The sequence below is a fragment of the Rutidosis leptorrhynchoides genome, chromosome 2, assembly GCF_046630445.1.
Source record: "Rutidosis leptorrhynchoides isolate AG116_Rl617_1_P2 chromosome 2, CSIRO_AGI_Rlap_v1, whole genome shotgun sequence".
Taxonomy (NCBI): domain Eukaryota; kingdom Viridiplantae; phylum Streptophyta; class Magnoliopsida; order Asterales; family Asteraceae; genus Rutidosis; species Rutidosis leptorrhynchoides.
The window spans coordinates 434,867,182-434,890,952 of NC_092334.1; the positions used below are offsets into that span (position 1 = coordinate 434,867,182).

The 23,771-nt window shown below is 31.8% G+C and overlaps 1 pseudogene; it reads left to right on the forward strand.

Moving 5' to 3' along the window:
• Positions 1-22,927, forward strand: part of LOC139889231 (galactoside 2-alpha-L-fucosyltransferase-like) — a 60,035-nt pseudogene extending 37,108 nt beyond the window's left edge.
• Positions 22,928-23,771: the final 844 nt, after the last annotated feature.

A 23,771-nucleotide genomic window follows, 5' to 3' on the forward strand; every position in this document is an offset into this window, starting at 1 on the left:
AATAATTCATACTTTAATAATTCATACTTTAATAATTCACTTTAATAATTCATACTTTAATAATTCACTTTAATAATTCATACTTTAATAATTCACTTTAATAATTCATACTTTAATAATTCACTTTAATAATTCATACTTTAATAATTCACTTTAATAATTCATACTTTAATAATTCACTTTAATAATTCAAAAATCTATTATAAATAGAATTCAATAGGTTTCATTATTTCATAGAAACTTGAAAATATATTTCTCTAAACTCTCTCAATCGATTTACATATATATATATATATATATATTTGCTCTGTATTATTTCAAGATATTATTAGTATACATAAAATATTACGACGGAGTGATGTCCGAGTGATTTCAAAATAGTTTTTTGAATGAGTCGAAGCTAAGGAAATTATGGGTTATTGTTATGGAGGTGATGGGTATGGTTCATGGGTATGCTCATGAGGTCAATCTAGTGTTTATCATCTCCGTTGCGTCTACATACTTTCCTGCAATATTGAATCTCAATATTGATACGTGAGCACTCATAACTTAACTTTTATATATCAATAGTGTATCCCTGACTAGTGCTCGAGTATATAGGATTATGCATGCTTGTACATTCGATATTGTCCTTAGATAGGTTTGTTGAATCCTGAATTAGATACATATGCTACTGAGATAGGGTATATGATATGCATGTCATTGGAAAGCTAGCGAAAAATTAAAAACTTTTCATTTAGATATCGAATGATTTCGATGAACGGATTTGAAGTTATAGTCAACTGAATTTTAGTATTATTGTTAAAATGATTATTATTACTATCGTCGTTATTATTTTAATAGGAATATCATTGTTATTATAAAATATCATTATTACTATTATGTTAGTATTATCATTTTATCATAATAACATTTTTAGTAAATATAAATATTGTTATTTTTTTATAGAATAATAATAATTATTATTACAAAATAATACAACTTTTACTTATTATTATTATGATCAATATTATTTTATCAAATAAATAGGGGATACAAATATATTTTTCACCACGCGTAATATAATTACATTAATAATACTTACCACTATAGTTTTAAGATATTAAGTGAACTTTATAAATTTTACTACTTAAGATATATAAAAGTATATTTTATCATATATAAACGTTAATATAAATTTTTATTAATAAATGACTTTTATTATTATAAAATCTAATAAATATATTTAAATATATAAAACGACTATAGTTAAGTTATATAATAAACACGTATAAATTTTAGAAGTCATTTTGGGTCAAGTTGACTTTTGTTGACTTTTGCATATTAGTCTCGAGCATTAGGATTGTGGTACACTATGACTTGACCAAAAATTGTTAGACAAATATTGACCAACATATAAATATATATAATTAATATAGGTTCGTGAATCCGAGGTCAACCTTGCACTTGTTAAATGACGTTATATGTATTTTTACTACGAAATACAGTATGGTGAGTTTCATTTGCTCCCTTTTATATATATTTTTGGGACTTAGAATACATGCGCTGTTTTTTTATAAATGTTTTACGAAATAGGCACAAGTACTAAAACTAATTCTACGTGGGGTTAAACCAGAAATATACCCTTAGCTTGGTAACATTAAACTACTTGTCTATGTACGGTAGGCGCGAATCCTAAAGATAGATCTATTGGGCCTGACAAACCCCATCCTGACTATGGGATGCTTTAGTACTTCGAGGTTATTTTAAACACACCTGATCTGGTGTACTTCAGAGGGTAAAACATGAACGTTAAGGCTTGTTACCGGGTGCCTACAATTTATAGAATACTTTTATACACTTGCGAGTGTACATATATTTATAAACGGAAATCTTGTGGTCTATTAATATATTGAAATGATTGTTATGATAACCCTATGAACTCACCAACCTTTTGGTTGACACTTTAAAGCATGTTTATTCTCAGGTATTAAAGAAATCTTCCGCTGTACATTAGCTCATTTTAAGGATATTACTTGGAGTCATTCATGGTGTATTTTGAAAGACGTTGCATTCGAGTCATTGAGTTCATCAAGATTATTATTATGTCAATTATAGTTGGATGTATTATGAAATGGTGTGCATGCCGTCAACTTTCATTGTAAAGAAAGTTTGTCTTTTAAAAACAAATGCAATGTTTATAAAATGTATCATATAGAGGTCAAAATACCTCGCGATGTAATCAACTATTGTGAATCGTTTATAATGTATATGAACGAGTCCTTTCAGTTGGTATCAGAGCTGGTTTAATGCCGTTTATTAGCGGGTTAATCGTAGAGGGGGTTCTCACAGTGTTACCTGTGACGAAGCATTGGCTCTTACTCCTCGCGGTCCCTATTAGGGTTGGCTGTACTGTCGAGAGGCGGGCCGTAAAATCAGTGTCTGAGGTACGCTCAGTGGTCACAGGCGGTTAGCTGAGAAGGCACTGAGTGGGATGTGTCCCCAACTTTCAGTTGGTATCAGAGCGGTGGTCTTAGCGAACCAGGTCTGCATTAGTGTGTCTAACTGATAGTCGTTAGGATGCATTAATGAGCCTGGACTTCGACCGTGTCTGCATGTCAAAAGTTTTGCTTATCATTTTTGTCGGAAATTGCCTACTTATCATTCTTAGTCTAGACACGTCTTACTGCATTGATTGCATGAATAGTGTATAGACAAAATTCATATCTTAGCGTATCTGCTAATCCATATCTTAGCGTATCTGTTACTGTAAACTTTGCCTGACATATCCCGTAATTTCCTCCGTAATCTACGAAATCTTTTGCGCTATATATATAGATATTCTATGTAATTAGAATACCACCCGATAGCCGAAAAATCATTTCATATCGAAAAATTCTTTATTCAATCGAACGAAATGGAATTCGTCATTAGTTCAAGTCCCTCGAATTCCGATATAGAATCCCACTCAAGCTCCGAAAGCAGTGTGACCGAAATGGATCAACCAATTAGCCATCATCTATTCTTGATGAATTGGGGATAGGTTCGTAGCCTCCTCAATAATTGGAGACAAGAAGAAGGTGATCCCTTCCATCCACCACATTGCCCTCTTGGCGATGAACCTGAAGCACTTACCGGCGAACCGGTCCGAAACACCATTTTCTCTCTCATTTTCAGAGTATCTCGTCACGATTATATACTACATCAAATTCTAGATTTTATTTATCCGTTCGTCCGAACCGACAATCACCCCGGTGTAATAGAAGAAGTCAACGAGCTTCGCGCTCGAGTAGTGGCTTTAGAGAATATGGTGCAAGGGTTACAAACACCAACAAATAACGAAGTATTAATTCATAATTTCAATTTTATTGAATAAATACTCCGTAAAAGTTATGTAATTTCTAAAGTCTTTAGGGATTATTCAGTTCTAGTTTCAACCGTAAATCAAATGAGTTTAATTTAATATTAACTCATTAAATCTATGTTACATCTGAAGAAAATATGCACATATATATTTTCATAAAGACTGTAATAAAATTCTGTTGTACAAAATATTAATTGTGAATTTTTTTTTTAACGGGTAGGTAATACCCGAGAGATATATAAATTCACAATTAATATATTACATTTTTCGAATCTGATTAAGCAAATCATCAACTATACTCCCAAAATCTCACAACAATATACATTCTTGTATAGAAATCAAAGCAACCATTCTCACCCAAATTTGATTACGCATTCTGATTTTGACAAATCAAAATCCAAGTCATGATTTAACAGAAGAGATCACTCTTAGATTCCTACATCTTTCAAAGCTATACTTTGACTTCAAAACCGTGTTAGAACATCATATGTATATTAATGATTACAAACTGTGTTCAAACTCTTCGAAGTTTTCGAAGACACTTCAAACAATGAAAAATCGAGATGATGATCCAACCACATATTACCCACATTTAGGTACCTAAAAAGCTCTCGAAGCCAAAGTCATAGTTCGACGCGTATCCGTGTCAGACCCTTTGGCATTTATTAGCTAAAATGACTTTTCAATTCCTTTTCAAAGTAGACAGTTTTGTCACAGCTCCAGCAAGTCAACTTCGACTTTTCAATCGGACTAGTCTTATTATAACCTCGATAGATACGTTGCCCTTTCGTCATCGTTACTGGGGACCTTTCATATCTCGCCACCTTAGCAATAAACTTACCAACAACTTCAATTATCTTTGACTTTTCGAAAAATCATTATATTTATTGAAATCACATCATTTACTCATTCGCATCTTGTAACGAGAATTGTCATATGAATCATCGAAAAAGAGTAACCAGTATTTTGAAATCTCGCAGCATGTCTACGCCAACAGTTATATGTGTACGTAAAACGTCTATCTCCTAGACTTACATACTTTGAATGTGAAGTTCTGAAAAATATTTTGAACTGCAAACTAGTTCTTGAAATGCTGACAAAGCATCAAAAACTATAAACGATCTTAACAGTAAAAAGTTTGATGACAAAGAATAGTAAGGTGGAAAAGCTGAGAAAAAGAGAAGGTTTGGAACTGGAAAACGGATAGAACAGACTATGAAGGAGGCTGTGGACAAATCACAAAGACTAAATCTGCCTTCAAAGAATCCAAATGATTCAGTGCCTGCTAAAGTCATTAACGAATACCTTACTCTTTATTCTAAACCTTTACAGACAAATCTTCATTATCATCCATCAATATTAGAAATTCTAAGATATTATCATATCTTTCATTATAAATATCTGCGATATTTCTGAAGATATTTTCACAACTAATCTTATCTGAAGTCATTTATCTCTTTGCGCTATCAGTGTTACATCATATAAGAAACTATTAGTTTCTATATTCTATAAACTTTCGAGTTTAAATTATGAATGTTTTGAAGTAGTGTTGGGAACTGAAGCATGAGTTAGTATAATATAATGACACTTGATCAACGTGATTATATTACAGTAAGTCATGCTGAGTTTCTAATGGGACATGACGATTCACAGACCATGCCGTCATCATGTTCCATGTTACACGACTCTTGTATTCTATTTAATCTCTAAAAATATCAAGAATATATTTTCTTGATGATTCGGTCTTTTCAGGGTATTCTGGTAAATTAACAAATCAAGATCGTGCCATTACCATTTCCTTCTTAGAACATTAACTATGTTCATTCTGAAATTCATATCTGCGAATACTGGACCATTACAAACGTTGCTTAATCGCAAGAAGAAGAAACGAAAGGACAAAACTCCAAAATAGAAATTGGAGTATAAATCGCAGCAAATAGAAGGGAGCATTAACTGTGGATGTCAATGATTATAGAAGACAAAAGCAGGGGCTTTGAAATATAAGGGAAGATATAAAACCCAACAACCACCCAAAAATTATAAACCGTATATATCGATGCATATAGCAATATAAAGACACGGAAGAACTAAAAACACTATAAAACCGTGAGTATAGTAGAAATAAATAGATTCTTCCGGAGGCAGATGAAAAAGAAGAACGACAGATATGAAAGTGAGGAGTATATCGAGAATCAGTACTGGATGAAGCATATTGACAAATACTTTAAAATATGAGTTGAGGGAGAAAGAATAGAAGGTGTGAGTTGTAAGGAAACGAAGGAGGTGGATTTATAGTGAAATACCCGACAGAGAAATCAAGATGGATTATCGTATTAATTCGAAGAGAATCATAATCTTCTTAATCACTGAAGCATCAAATCCAACATAGATTACAAAGATTTTCTTTAAATTCGGAGATCAATTGTGATGACGTCAAAAGATATGACGAATCACTATAATCTTATTTCCTTTATTTACGATAACTTCCCTCATACGCTTTGAGTAATCGAATTATTTTATCCATACTTCTTAGACATGATAAAACTTCATAATCGTCATAATAACATTCTCATTGTTAGCCATAACGACCTCTATCAAATTTCGGGGACGAAATTTCTTTAACGGGTAGGTACTGTGACGACCCGGAAATTTCCGACTAAATTTAAACTTTATCTTTATATTATTCTGACACGATAAGCAATGTTTGTTAAGTTAAATCTCAAGGATTTTAAACTATGTTTATACATTCATTTAAACCTCGACCAAATTCCAATGATTCACGAACCATTAAATGAACATATATGAATATGTATGTATATGTGTATATGTTATAAATTGAAAATGTCAACAAAGTATTTAAAAGTATAATGCTTTATATGAACGTATTTGTTTCAATATGATTATCGATGAAATTAAAAAAATATATATATTAAATGATTGAATTATCAGAAACATTGAATTATGATTACAAGTCTCTGTTGAGAGGTCCACTATGATTTGAGAAATCTATTCCTCTTAACGATATTCGGAATAATTTGTAAAGCTATTTATAAATAAAAATAAAAAGTGTCATTTACGAAAGTTAGACAAAAGCTAGTGGAGAATTGGTTTCCATAATATTCTATTAATCTATTTTCAAACGTACAAAAACGTTTTCAGTTTAAAAAGAACTTTATTATTAAAACGTATATAACTTTTATAAATATCTAGAATCACTTTTGACAACTCATTACTTAACCAGTATAATAAATATAACGATATTTATATTTTATTTCATTAAATATATATAACAATTTAAATTAATATTTTATATATTTATACGCGTATTATACATACATAATTTTTATACTTTTACTATACTTTAACTTTACTTTTACTTTACTTTTACTTTACTTTAACTTTAATAATTCACTTTAATAATTCATACTTTAATAATTCACTTTAATAATTCATACTTTAATAATTCACTTTAATAATTCATACTTTAATAATTCACTTTAATAATTCATACTTTAATAATTCACTTTAATAATTCACTTTAATAATTCATACTTTAATAATTCACTTTAATAATTCATACTTTAATAATTCACTTTAATAATTCAAAAATCTATTATAAATAGAATTCAATAGGTTTCATTATTTCATAGAAACTTGAAAATATATTTCTCTAAACTCTCTCAATCGATTTACATATATATATATATATATATATATATATATATATATATATATATATATATATATATATATATATATATATTTGCTCTGTATTATTTCAAGATATTATTAGTATACATAAAATATTACGACGAAGTGATGTCCGAGTGATTTCAAAATAGTTTTTTGAATGAGTCGAAGCTAAGGAAATTATGGGTTATAGTTATGGAGGTGATGGGTATGGTTCATGGGTATGCTCGTGAGGTCAATCTAGTGTTTATCATCTCCGTTGCGTCTACGTACTTTCCTGCAATATTGAATCTCAATATTGATACGTGAGCACTCATAACTTAACTTTTATATATCAATAGTGTATCCTTGACTAGTGCTCGAGTATATAGGATTATGCATGCTTGTACATTCGATATTGTCCTTAGATAGGTTTGTTGAATCCTGAATTAGATACATATGCTACTGAGATAGGGTATATGATATGCATGTCATTGGAAAGCTAGCGAAAAATTAAAAACTTTTCATTTAGATATCGAATGGTTTCGATGAACGGATTTGAAGTTATAATCAACTGAATTTTAGTATTATTGTTAAAATTATTATTATTACTATCGTCGTTGTTATTTTAATAGAAATATCATTGTTATTATAAAATATCATTATTACTATTATGTTAGTATTATCATTTTATCATAATAACATTTTTAGTAAATATAAATATTGTTATTTTTTTATAGAATAATAATAATTATTATTACAAAATAATACAACTTTTACTTATTATTATTATGACCAATATTATTTTATCAAATAAATAGGGGATACAAATATATTTTTCACCACGCGTAATATAATTACATTAATAATACTTACCATTATAGTTTTAAGATATTAAGTGAACTTTATAAATTTTACTACTTAAGATATATAAAAGTATATTTTATCATATATAAACGTTAATATAAATTTTTATTAATAAATGACTTTTATTATTATAAAATCTAATAAATATATTTAAATATATAAAACGACTATAGTTAAGTTATATAATAAACACGTATAAATTTTAGAAGTCATTTTGGGTCAAGTTGACTTTTGTTGACTTTTGCATATTAGTCTCGAGCATTAGGATTGTGGTACACTATGACTTGACCAAAAATTGTTAGACAAATATTGACCAACATATAAATATATATAATTAATATAGGTTCGTGAATCCGAGGCCAACCTTGCACTTGTTAAATGACGTTATATGTATTTTTACTACGAAATACAGTATGGTGAGTTTCATTTGCTCCCTTTTATATATATTTTTGGGACTGAGAATACATGCGCTGTTTTTTTATAAATGTTTTACGAAATAGGCACAAGTACTAAAACTAATTCTACGTGGGGTTAAACCAGAAATATACCCTTAGCTTGGTAACATTAAACTACTTGTCTATGTACGGTAGGCGCGAATCCTAAAGATAGATCTATTGGGCCTGACAAACCCCATCCTGACTATGGGATGCTTTAGTACTTCGAGGTTATTTTAAACACACCTGATCTGGTGTACTTCATAGGGTAAAACATGAACGTTAAGGCTTGTTACCGGGTGCCTACAATTTATAGAATACTCTTATACACTTGCGAGTGTACATATATTTATAAACGGAAATCTTGTGGTCTATTAATATATTGAAATGATTGTTATGATAAACCTATGAACTCACCAACCTTTTGGTTGACACTTTAAAGCATGTTTATTCTCAGGTATTAAAGAAATCTTCCGCTGTGCATTAGCTCATTTTAAGGATATTACTTGGAGTCATTCATGGTGTATTTTGAAAGACGTTGCATTCGAGTCATTGAGTTCATCAAGATTATTATTATGTCAATTATAGTTGGATGTATTATGAAATGGTGTGCATGCCGTCAACTTTCGTTGTAAAGAAAGTTTGTCTTTTAAAAACGAATGCAATGTTTGTAAAATGTATCATATAGAGGTCAAAATACCTCGCGATGTAATCAACTATTGTGAATCGTTTATAATGTATATGAATGAGTCCTTTCAGTAAATGTTCAAATAATCAAACCTATTCAAATACCGAATTTGTTATTTTATGTAGAGACGGACCGTTCATATGTTTAGGAGAAAAAACACTGAATGCTCGAGGTTACGCCTATGTAGCTATGGGAAACCAATTAAACCGACTATCTTATGAATGGGATAGATCATATAACTAAGAATACTATCTCACAGGTAAGTCTGTACAGTTTTTATTTTTTATTTATTTTTATTTTTAACCTTTTGATAATAAACGCTAATTTGTTCGCTATAAAGTATTAAATTGGTATTAAATAAAATTAGGTTTGGCGACCGAAATTATTGATATCATTCAAAAATTTATTACATCACTGCGAAATTTAACGTTTATTCTTAAGGTATAAATATCTTTAATCAATCAACCCAAAATATTTCAAAAATTCGCCATGAGTTAAATTAGGTCTTGGAACCGAAATTACTTTACCGAAAAGAGGGGCGCATATTTTTGATAATATTTGATTGATTAAAGTGGGATAAAAAGCCAAAAAGATTTTTAATTTTATTTTTACCATGTTTTTAAAATTAATATATAAATCTGAAATTAATATTGTAAACTTTGTAAAAACAATATATTTAAAATTGTAAATATTTGAAAAATATAATATAAGTTTAGTGTGATTTTATAATATGAATTTTTAATATTAATTTTGAATTTTATGTATTTTTATTTTAAGTTTGGTGTGAATTTAAAAACAAAAATTTACTTTATCTCATTAAGTTAAAAAAAATGATTTTTAAAATTCGTCGTAAGTTGAAAACTAGGTTATTGAACCGAAATTGCTTTACCCAAGGGAGGGACGAGAACTTTTATTATCATTATTTTTAATCTTATTGAATTAAAGTATGCCAAAAACATTAAAAAAACTCAAAAATCTTTACTTTTAAAAACCACGCTTTGATTTGACTAATTTTAAAATTTTGTCGAGGGACAGACTAGGACAACGATCCGAAACGCCCTCGCTCCTAAATGAAAACAAAATTTTTAAAATTTAATTAATTATAAGTTTTATAAAGTATAAGGTTTTATAAAAAATAAAAAAAAAAAAAAATAAAAAAAAAAAAAACATGAAATTACTGTAGCCGGCACCCCATGCGATCGCATGGGGTTTGCACTTGGAACCCATGCGATCGCATGGGGACCAAATGCAGGCCAGAAACAAATAGACAGCGAGTTCTGCTCTTCATCCACAAAACACACACTCAACCACGAACCAACCCCAAAATCCTCTCTAAAATTCGCCATTTTTCACCGTAATTCGTCATTTTTCTTGCTCTAATCATGCCTAGATTCTCATTCTTCAGCAAATTGGTAAAAATTACACCCCTAAACTCTATAAATTCCTAGTTTTTGTGATAATTACCAATTTTTTACCTAATGCAATTTTGTTAATTTCTAGTGTAATTAGTGTTAAATTGTTAGTATTTTATGCATGTATAACCTAGATTGATGCTATTTAACATGATTTGAAGCCAAAAACTTCAAAATTTTTAGAAATCTAGGGTTTGTGTTCTTGAGCAATTTGGGGCTTTTTGATATAAACAGGTTATGGCCGATTTTTGTCATGAATTATTGCTAAATTGAGTAGTGTAACATGTTTAGATAGTTAAATGATCCAAACAATGATCCTAAACATGATTTTTGGAGATTAAAGTGGACTTTTTAAGTTCAAAATTCATGAACTTGATTAATTTGATGTAATTGCCATTTGAGACTTGTTTAATTATTAGTAATGACTATTTTGACATGTTATTTGAGTTAAATGCTTATGAATTTTGTATACATTTTCATATGTGCTTATTTGAAAAGTGTAGAATTGTGAAAAATTGTGAAAATGTGTATAAGTTTAATTTTGATTTAACATGTTAAAGTGATTGTTTTAAGTTGTTATTTTGCTGACACTAATGCATATTTGAATGCACAAATTTTGTGTTTAATGTGTTTGCAGAAAGCTGATACTGGAGGTTCAGAAGCATCATCATCTAGACGACCAGCACCAGCACCAGAACCAGAAATGCAACACGAACAAGAACCACAACAGGAACAACAACAACAGCCTGATCAGCACATACCTTATTATGATCCGGTACAGTTTGTTGATGAATTCATAGTATTCCCAATGAGGCCGCCAGTAGAATTCCCAACGATTCCTGAGCACACTCTGCATCCTAATCTGAGATTTGATAGGAGATGGAGAGATTACGAGACATATCAAAGGAACAAATTCAAATTGGTAACAAAAAATGTAGAGGTGCCAAGGGTAATCGATTGGGCCCCTTTGGAAACGGTCCATCTAGCTGACCGTGTTAGACAGCTTTTAGTTCAAAGGTATGGCAGTTCTTCTTTTACAGATTGGGAACGTCTTTTCACCATTCGTAGACCTGTATATAAGGAATGGTGTGTTGAGTTGATGAGTACTGTATCACTTGATACAAATATAGTTAGAATAGATGATAGAAGATTTCTTAGGTTTATCCTTGGCGGTAGGATGTACAGAATGTCCATGTTGGACATGGCCAGGGCCTTACAGATATATACTCCTGGTGAGTTGCTATTACCCGATTGTACAAATTTGATTCATTATGGTGAAAGGGTAGATAGTAACTTTGACGCTGACGCCATTTGGAGGCGTATGTCACATTTTGATGTTTTTACACGAGCAGGAGGACACTCCTATACACATATTGATAGAGCCGAGCTTCGTATTATTCATAGATTTTTGGCTAACTCGATTACGCAGAGAGGTCATAATAAAGAAAAAATTACCTTACATGATTTATTCTACCTAAAGTGTATTCGGGATCCTAGAAGCTTTGTCAATATCCCTTACTGTGTTGCTTTTTATTTATCTAAAATGGTAGAGGGAATGCAGGACGGGAGTATAATAGGAGGAGGTATTTTTGTTACTCTCATTGGAGAGTATTTAGGTGTTGATAGGAACCAAGGGGGTCCATTACAGCTTTGTAGAGAACAGGTTGAGCCCTTAGGATTGAAAGTTTATGTGGGTGCTAAGGTATTGAAAAGTAGACGTAACCAGGCAGTACCCTATGAGGGATCTCATCCTCAGGTAGAGAGAGGCTCAGACGAGGAAATGGAGTAGGCGGAAGACATTAGGGATGTCTTTCGAGATGCTATTCTTGACGTCCACGTTCGTATAGATGAGGAAGCAATGACGAACGCGGCCAGACATAGTATGTATGAGCAGTGGAACTCCGAGCGAGTATACGAGGATTATAGGTGATGCCAACACGATAGCTGGTTAGTTCATCATCACCAAATCATGAGCCAGCTATCATATCAGGTACCAAATAACTATGTACCTACTCGACCTGCTCATTTTCCGCCACATAGCCCCGATATCCGACCACCCTTTAACCGGTATGACTATAACCAAGCCTATCAAAACACCTATAACCAACAATGGAACCCACCTGACGAGATGAACTGGAACCCATATCCAGACTGATTTAGTTCCATTTGGTTATTTTTATGATTTTTATGTTTTTATCTTTTGACTTTTTCATGTTTAAACTTATGTTATTGGATATATTTGTAATTTTTATCATTTTTATTATTATTGTGTACTAATATTTCATATTTAGAATTTGAAAGTGGGATATTAAGTCTCATTTCAAATTGCCATGCATGATTATATTTGTATGTATGTATATTGTCGATTGTACAAAACAGGGTAAAACAGCGCATTTTCAAAGACTGGCATTAAGTTCAGCAAAAGCTACTAATTTTGACGACAAGATGACAAATAAATGTGATGTAACAACAGACTAAATGAACAAATGATATGCACCATTTATCATTCAGCAACCAAACGCCAATATGTTTGGAAACTTCGGTAAAATTTAATCATTTTTACGCTAATCACCCTCAATAATTTAAATTGTTACTGATTTCTTGCAAATGAGGGTATTGCAAGATCTTAAGTGTGGGAAGGGGTTAAATTCTTTCGGATTTTTTAAAAATTTTTATCTTAAACACTTGGTTACCATTAAAAATACTAGTAACGTAGTAGTTGTATTAGAATCTAGTGCTCTCTGATGATAAAGAATAACCCTAGTCTTATATACAGACTACCCAATTCTAGTAAAATTTTTCAAAATTTTCAATTAAATGAACTCAAAATCATGTTTATACATATTTATGAACGATAAAACTAGGTGTTAACACCGAAATTATTGTTAGCTCCGAAAGGACATAAATTGAGAAACAAACCAAAATGTTAAAATTCATTTAAAATGGAATAGAGGACAGTAAAAAAAGAAAATAAAAGCCAAGTGTGGGAAAAATTACCAAGTTATCTTAAACATATGTCACATATTTCTGTAACAAATAACTGAAAATACTTTTGCTTTGGACTAAACTAAACTATTTTACCCGATGAAAGAAAAGAAGAGATGGATCTACACGATGAATCAATTCCATCATTAAAAGGAAGTAAAGTCTTCCGAAAAAGAAACGCGCTTCTTGATTTAGGTCAAGAAGTTGTCGTCCAGACCAGCTGTAGGTTGACGAAAAACCTAGAAAAGTCATCACTAAAATCAGCAGGAAATCCACGGACCTCAGCATTAAACAGGGTTGCCAAGTGGTCAGGCTTATCCTAACCATGAGAGGATCTGTCTCGTAAAATGGGGAGGGTGCCGTGCAAATTAGCTGGATAAGACTAATGAATCAGATCCCCAGAAAGGATAATCTCCTTAAAGATTAAAAATCAGCTTTTAAGCCTGATATTACTCAATCCTAGAGATTGACCTTAAAGATTGAGAATTCAAACTCATGGAATTCAATGATATCTAAACTCGAGCTTGAACGAGAAAATATTTTGATCAAATTATAAACCGATTTGTTTTCTGAAAACCCATTTTCAATGCGTTCATTCCCATTGAACGTAAAATCCTAGGAATTCACCTGGAATTCATTAGGTCATCTGAACCAAATCGGGTGTCAACCGTAAGAACGGTGGTTGCATATCATGGTTAAAGACAAGACCTTGTGCCAGACCGACAAATTATAAGGGTGAGCTTTACTATTGCTCCTACAAAGGATAGTAATTGCGTCCGACACGTTATAGACCATAATTAAAAGCATGTCAGGGGACATTGCCTTAACAGTTGCTTGTTCAACGCTTTCCTTTACAACCGGACGGTAGTTTACTGAAAGGTAATATACGGGACAAGTAAACTGGACGTGTTGCTTTCCTAATACAAGGTTAGCAAGTGGGTGACACAAAACCGCAAGTTTTGAGCTAAAATTTTCAAATCTGAAACCCACCAAGCCCACAAAAATATTTTGCAAACACCAGTGAAGGGTTATTCCGGAAAACTTATCTAGGGTAAAAACTAGATTTAATTTTCAAAAGATCAAATATTTTCATAAAGATCCAATTTCCTTAATGGATCTAAATTTTATAGTCATGTGGGACTGTAAACCACATCGTTACTACCATTGTTTATACCGCCGTATTGAAATCACTGATGTACAAAATGTGAAGAATAAAGAAGTGATTCTTGTATTTCAAGACTATATTGCTTGAGGACAAGCAACGCTCAAGTGTGGGAATATTTGATAATGCTAAAAACGAACATATATTTCATAGCATTATTCCTCAAGAAAGACAAGCTTTTAGTTGCAACTGTTCTATTTACAAGTGATATTCGTTTAAATAATAAAAGGTGAAGACAAAAGACAGATTCGACGAATTGAAGACGCAAATGACCAAAAAGCTCAAAAGTACAAAATACAATCAATGAGGTTCCAATTATTGATAAGAAACGTCTCAAAATTACAAGAGTACAAGATTCAAAACACAAAGTACAAGATATTAAATTGTATGCAAGGACGTTCGAAAATCCGGAACCGGGACCAGAGTCAACTCTCAACGCTCGACGCAACGGACTAAAAATTACAAGTCAACTATGCATATGAATATTGAAATGTCCCGTTCTTATTGATTAAAAACGTTCCATATTAATTGATTTCGTTGCGAGGTTTTGACCTCTATATGAGACGTTTTTCAAAGACTGCATTCATTTTAAAACAAACCATAACCTTTATTTCATCAATAAAGGTTTAAAAAGCTTTACGTAGATTATCAAATAATGATAATCTAAAATATCCTGTTTACACACGACCATTACATAATGGTTTACAATACAAATATGTTACAACAAAATAAGTTTCTTGAATGCAGTTTTTACACAATATCATACAAGCATGGACTCCAAATCTCGTCCTTATTTAAGTATGCGACAGCGAAAGCTCTTAATAATCACCTGAGAATAAACATGCTTAAAACGTCAACAAAAATGTTGGTGAGTTATAGGTTTAACCTATATATATATCAAATCATAATAATAGACCACAAGATTTCATATTTCAATACACATCCCATACATAGAGATAAAAATCATTCATATGGTGAACACCTGGTAACCGACATTAACAAGATGCATATATAAGAATATCCCCATCATTCCGGGTCACCCTTCGGATATGATATAAATTTCGAAGTACTAAAGCATCCAGTACTTTGGATGGGGCTTGTTGGGCCTGATAGATCTATCTTTAGGATTCGCGTCAATTAGGGGGTCTGTTCCCTAATTCTTAGATTACCAGACTTAATAAAAAGGGGCATATTCGATTTTGATAATTCAACCATAGAATGTAGTTTCACGTACTTGTGTCTATTTTGTAAATCATTTATAAAACCTGCATGTATTCTCATCCCAAAAATATTAGATTTTAAAAGTGGGACTATAACTCACTTTCACGGATTTTTACTTCGTCGGGAAGTAAGACTTGGCCACTGTTGATTCACGAACCTATAACAATATATACATATATATTAAAGTATGTTCAAAATATATTTACAACACTTTTAATATATTTTGATGTTTTAAGTTTATTAAGTCAGCTGTCCTCGTTAGTAACCTATAACTAGTTGTCCACAGTTAGATGTACAGAAATAAATCGATAAATATTATCTTGAATCAATCCACGACCCAGTGTATACGTATCTCAGTATTGATCACAACTCAAACTATATATATTTTGGAATCAACCTCAACCCTGTATAGCTAACTCCAACATTCACATATAGAGTGTCTATGGTTGTTCCGAAATATATATAGATGTGTCGACATGATAGGTCGAAACATTGTATACGTGTCTATGGTATCTCAAGATTACATAATATACAATACAAGTTGATTAAGTTATGGTTGGAATAGATTTGTTACCAATTTTCACGTAGCTAAAATGAGAAAAATTATCCAATCTTGTTTTACCCATAACTTCTTCATTTTAAATCCGTTTTGAGTGAATCAAATTGCTATGGTTTCATATTGAACTCTATTTTATGAATCTAAACAGAAAAGTATAGGTTTATAGTCGGAAAAATAAGTTACAAGTCATTTTTGTAAAGGTAGTCATTTCAGTCGAAAGAACGACGTCTAGATGACCATTTTAGAAAACATACTTCCACTTTGAGTTTAACCATAATTTTTGGATATAGTTTCATGTTCATAATAAAAATCATTTTCTCAAAATTACAACTTTTAAATCAAAGTTTATCATAGTTTTTAATTAACTAACCCAAAACAGCCCGCGGTGTTACTACGACGGCGTAAATCCGGTTTTACGGTGTTTTTCGTGTTTCCAGGTTTTAAATCATTAAGTTAGCATATCATATAGATATAGAACATGTGTTTAGTTAATTTTAAAAGTCAAGTTAGAAGGATTAACTTTTGTTTGCGAACAAGTTTAGAATTAACTAAACTATGTTCTAGTGATTACGAGTTTAAACCTTCGAATAAGATAGTTTTATATATATGAATCGAATGATGTTATGAACATCATTACTACCTTAAGTTCCTTGGATAAACCTACTGGAAAAGATAAAAATGGATCTAGCTTCAACGGATCCTTGGATGGCTCGAAGTTCTTGAAGCAGAATCATGACACGAAAACAAGTTCAAGTAAGATCATCACTTGAAATAAGATTGTTATAGTTATAGAAATTGAACCAAAGTTTGAATATGATTATTACCTTGTATTAGAATGATAACCTACTGTAAGAAACAAAGATTTCTTGAGGTTGGATGATCACCTTACAAGATTGGAAGTGAGCTAGCAAACTTGAAAGTATTCTTGATTTTATGTAACTAGAACTTGTAGAATATATGAAGAACACTTAGAACATGAAGATAGAAATTGAGAGAGATCAATTAGATGAAGAAAATTGAAGAATGAAAGTGTTTGTAGGTGTTTTTGGTCGTTGGTGTATGGATTAGATATAAAGGATATGTAATTTTGTTTTCATGTAAATAAGTCATGAATGATTACTCATATTTTTGTAATTTTATGAGATATTTCATGCTAGTTGTCAAATGATGGTTCCCACATGTGTTAGGTGACTCACATGGGCTGCTAAGAGCTGATCATTGGAGTGTATATACCAATAGTACATACATCTAAAAGCTGTGTATTGTACGAGTACGAATACGGGTGCATACGAGTAGAATTGTTGATGAAACTGAACGAGGATGTAATTGTAAGCATTTTTGTTAAGTAGAAGTATTTTGATAAGTGTATTGAAGTCTTTCAAAAGTGTATAAATACATATTAAAACACTACATGTATATACATTTTAACTGAGTCGTTAAGTCATCGTTAGTCGTTACATGTAAGTGTTGTTTTGAAACCTTTAGGTTAACGATCTTGTTAAATGTTGTTAACCCAATGTTTATAATATCAAATGAGATTTTAAATTATTATATTATCATGATATTATCATGTATGAATATCTCTTAATATGATATATATACATTAAATGTCTTTACAACGATAATCGTTACATATATGTCTCGTTTAAAAATCATTAAATTAGTAGTCTTGTTTTTACATATGTAGTTCATTGTTAATATACTTAATGATATGTTTACTTATCATAGTATCATGTTAACTATATATATATCCATATATATGTCATCATATAGTTTTTACAAGTTTTAACGTTCGTGAATCACCGGTCAACTTGGGTGGTCAATTGTCTATATGAAACATATTTCAATTAATCAAGTCTTAACAAGTTTGATTGCTTAACATGTTGGAAACATTTAATCATGTAAATATCAATCTCAATTAATATATATAAACATGGAAAAGTTCGGGTCACTACAAATATAATATAATATATAATTAATTCTTAAAATTAATATATATATTATATTATATTTATAAAACGTCGGCACAAGGAAACAAGCAACATGTGATCTCTCCCAGCTGGCCATGCGATCGCATGGCCAGGAAGAAGAAAGTCCATGCGATCGCATGGCATGAAAAGTCAGGCCACATCTCCTATAAATTCGCAGTTTGGTGCACCACAAAAACATATCTATCTCTCTCTCAATATATACGTAAATATATATATATATATATATATATATATATATATATATATATAATTTATATTTTAATTTTAATTTTAATTTTAAATCCTAATAATAAGGGTATGTTAGCAAATGTTGTAAGGGTGTAAGTCGAAATTCTGTCCGTGTAACGCTACGCTATTTTTAATCATTGTAAGTTATGTTCAACCTTTTTAATTTAATGTCTCGTAGCTAAGTTATTATTATGCTTATTTAATCCGAAGTAATCATGATGTTGGGCTAATTACTAAAATTGGGTAATTGGGCTTTGGACCATAATTGGGGTTTGGACAAAAGAACGATACTTGTGGAAATTAGACTATGGGCTATTAATGGGCTTTATATTTGTTTAACTAAATGATAGTTTGTTAATGTTAATATAAAGATTTACAATTAGACGTCCCTATAAATAACCATATACACTCAATCGGACACGATGGGCGGGATATTTATATGTACGAATAATCGTTCATTTAACCGGACACGGGAATGGATTAATAGCCACTAGAATTATTAAAACAGGGGTGAAATTATGTACAAGGACACTTGGCATAATTGTTAACAAAGTATTAAAACCTTGGGTTACACTCAGTCGACATCCTGGTGTAATTATTAAACAAAGTAATAAAACCTTGTTACAGTTTAAGTCCCCAATTAGTTGAAATATTTAACTTCGGGTATAAGGATAATTTGACGAGGACACTCGCACTTTATATTTATGACTGATGGACTGTTATGGACAAAAACCAGACGGACATATTAAATAATCCAGGACAAAGGACAATTAACCCATGGGCATAAAACTAAAATCAACACGTCAAACATCATGATTACGGAAGTTTAAATAAGCATAATTCTTTTATTTCATATTTAATTTCCTTTATTTCATATTTAATTGCACTTCTAATTATAGCACTTTTATTTATTGTTATTGTATTTAATTGCACTTTTAATTATCGTACTTTTTAATTATCGCAAGTTTATTTTATCGCACTTTTATTATTCGTAATTTCATTATCGTTATTTACTTTACGCTTTAAATTAAGTCTTTTATTTAATATTTTACGTTTGGTTTTAACTGCGATTGAAGAATTAAAATCGACAAACCGGTCATTAAACGGTAAAAACCCCCCTTTATAATAATAATATTACTTATATATATATATTTGTATTTTTATAAAAGTAAACTAATATAGCGTTAAGCTTTGTTTAAAGATTTTCCCTGTGGAACGAACCGGACATACTAAAAACTACACTACTGTACGATTAGGTACACTGCCTATAAGTGTTGTAGCAAGGTTTAAGTATATCCATTCTATAAATAAATAAATATCTTGTGTAAAATTGTATCGTATTTAATAGTATTTCCTTGTAAAATTTAAAAGCTATTTTATATACACCCCGCATAACATCAGCTGTCAACACGACTCTCTTTCCTTTGTAATCATCCATTTCTTGCAGCTTCGTCTCATCATTGGTCATCTGATTTGAGCACCCAGAATCAATGGTCCAATCATCTTTGTAGTTTATTTTTTACTTTAAGGTTGCTGCAAGAGCTTGATCATCCATGTCAGCTTCAACGGAGAGTCCTGCTTCTGCATCCCAAGTTTCCTCATTAATGGTTGCTTCGAATGTGACCTCTTTCTTCTCATCTCTTGCGGCGGCCACATTTCCTTCGAAAGTTCGCCTTCTGGGGAATCTACAATCTCGAGCAAAATGACCCTTCTTGCCACAATTGAAGCATTCACCATTCTTTCTCTTATCATTTTCCCCGTATTGTTGGCGATGATCGCTTCTTCCTTGTTGAGCTCCCCCTGAAGCGTTGCCTTTTGATTTTGGGTGACCCTTCCACCCATATGTCTTACTTTCTTTCATCGCCTCTTGTCTTCGAGATGTTGCTTTCTTCTTATTGGTGAAGAGTGCATCTTCTCCATCTTTTATGATTACTTCATTCACCTTCTTGACTAATGCCTCTTGATTAGCCAATAAATTCTCCAGCTCTATTATTGATGGTTGAGTAGACCATCCTCTCACAGCGGCTATAAATCCATTATACTCGGATCTTAAGCCGTGGATGAAAATTCTCTTCATCCTTGCATCACTCACTTTCTCTTCAGGAGCAAGTTGAGATATCTCACGACAAATAGATTTCACCTTGGTGAAATATTGAGAAATAGATAGACTTCCTTGTGTGATACCCTCAAGCTCATTTTCCAAGAGCTGGAGGCGTGCTTCATTCTTCTTTGAAAATAATTTTTCAAAAGTTTCCCAAGCTTCCTTTGGTGTTTTCTCGTCACGGATGTGCTCCAATAGATCCTCCTCGATTGTAGTCTTCAGTATAAATAAAGCTTTCCCAGCCTTGATGTTCCATTTTCTCAAGGCTTCGGCATTTTCTTTTGGTGGAGGCGTTGTGTCACTGCCAGCAACTATTTCCCATAAATCCTGTCCTTGTAGGTAGGATTCTATACAAGTCCGCCAATAACCATAGTTGTGGTTATTGAGACTCTTGATACCACTGCTCGTACTTGCAAGATCTGCCATTAAGCTTGGTCCCTGACCGATGAGCTTTCACAGTTCCTAACTGTGCTCCGACAGAATCTCCCTTAGAGCCTTGGTGAAAACAAGTCGATGTAAACGTCCAACGTTTACCGATTTCCTCCACTATAAATGGTCCCGAACGACCCGCTCTGATACCAATTGTTGGAAGCTTCGACGAGCCCAACACACCCACTATAGAGGACCTATGTTATATTCACTCACTACACCAACACTTTGACATTGGTTAGCCTTTAATTTTATAAATCATTAGTGCACAATAATACTTAGGAGACAGTGTCGACCATATATCATTCAGGCGGTATAACCGACCATATATCACTTAGGCGGCAGAGCCGACCATATAATAAAAATAACACAAGTGCACTAAGAACTTAAACACGAACTAAGGCTTAACCGGGAAACTTAACAAAGAACACTTTTATTAATACAAAATACAATTACAATATTACTTATAAGTTTTCTCTTCTCTCACACTCTTCTTACTTCCTCACAACTCTCACACCTTTCACACAAATGAAATCACTACTCATATTTATACTACTCCATGGAAAGTTCTACACACTAGATATTTCCATGGATAAATATCTAGATATTTTTACCACATAAAAATATCTAGATTTTTCTTTTACATTTTATCTTCTAGATTTTTCTTTTATATTCTAATATCTCGATATTTTCTTATACATATTAATATCTACATATTTTACATATATACATCTACTAATTCCGTATTATTTTATAATACCAAATTTGCATTGTATTTTAACAGAACCGTTTCCAGAATCTTCCTGGTTACTTCCTCTTGAGTTCCCAATGATTAAGCAATTCTATAGCGTTGATTGGCGATCCCCTGGAATGTTTGGTAATATTTTAAAGTCATCAAATAATAACTCATCAGCGAAATCATCATCAATGTATGTTTATGTTCATCTGAGACATGATTACAGTTATGATGATAAGCTCTTCTTTTGTGATCAAGATCAAAACTTTCTTCAAAACGTTTCGTGGGTAATTATTAGATCTAATCTTTACTTCGTCCCGTCACTTTTCTTCATGCCATCTTTCGAACAAGAACTACATTCGCTCTTCCCCGAAAAAGAAACAGTTTTTCACTTTTTAGGCAAGTATCTCTATTCACCCACAACCCATGTTTGGGGACTTATAACAAGGTATTATAATTCTTATTTAGCACGAGCCGATGAAAGAATCGGGATCCAAGTCAGAGTTTTCGATCACATCAAGGTAACGGATCCCTTTCAGCAAACTTTAGAAATGATAATTGCTCTTTAAACAATGGCTTGCTACCACAAATCAATGTGAATGAATCCTTTATCAAGGTGAATAATACTCAAATTTATAAAGCTGTTCTTGTAACTTCGTTAAGCTCAGGTTACTTCGACAAATTACGAGAAATGTATTCAGAGCATGGAACATTAACAGGTGAAGTTATTCAGGTTTTTCAACCTAGCCATGAAGAAAACCAACAATTTGAAAACAAGATACATGACAGGAAAGCATGGTCAGAAATATACTTGTTGAGTTTGAGTGATAAGTTAGTCACAAGCTCATGATCAACTTTCGGGTACGTGGCTCAAAGTCTTGGTGGGTTATACCCATGGATCTTGTACAGACCTGAAAACGGAACAACCCCAAATCCAGCTTGTACACGCGCTATGTCGATTGAGCCGTGTTTCCATTTTCCTCCTTATTTTGATTGCCAAAAGAGAACCTCGATTGATATTAGTACATTAGTTCCGTATGTTCGACACTGTGAGGACCTGACTTCGGGTCTGAAATTCGTAAATCTGACTGTTGAGACTTGAAAGCATTGGTTAGTGCCAATTTCAGCAACCAAAAAAATAACAATCGTTGTCTTGATACTTTTGTCAACATTTACTTTATAATCTATTATTTACATGATCGTGCACACAAACACTTTGTATACAGTTCTAGACTAATTAGCACTCAATAAAATCACAAACTACAATCAATATCAACATGCTACAACCACCATTTCATCTTAACTTCCACTAACTGTAGACTACTAAAAATTTTCTTTTCAAGGATCAGACCAATTGACCAAAGCACCTTCAGACAACCCTACTGCTGAAAACCTCAACCACTATATTACCCGTTTAAACCCGACCTAATTAGACCACCCCCATTGACTTTGGGTCATTCGCCCACCCAGTTAAACCTAACAGACATTGCTTCATATGTATTGGTAATTCAGGCGAAATATAGCATAATTTTTACTTCAATAACCCTATTATATTGAGCATAAAAATTAAATTATGTATCAGACAATCATAGCCACATAGAATGCTTTAAACACAAATTCAACTTCTCTCAATTGCAAGGTTCATATCTGTGAACATAAGAAAAGGCTATAACAATGCTATACAATTTGAGGAAAAGTAAGCAATATATTTTTAAGCTGATAAACAATTAATCGTCCATTATCTACTATTACTAACAAAAGCTTTACTCTCTTTTAGTATACACATATGAGACACAAAGTTTAATGTAGCTAAAGAGGATAATTCGCCCGCAAATGAAGACACTTATATATTTTCATACAAAAACAGCATATTATAATATAGATCAAGTGAAGCAAACACCATGAATCCAAGATACTAATGATAGTTGAAGCAAAATACCTACCAA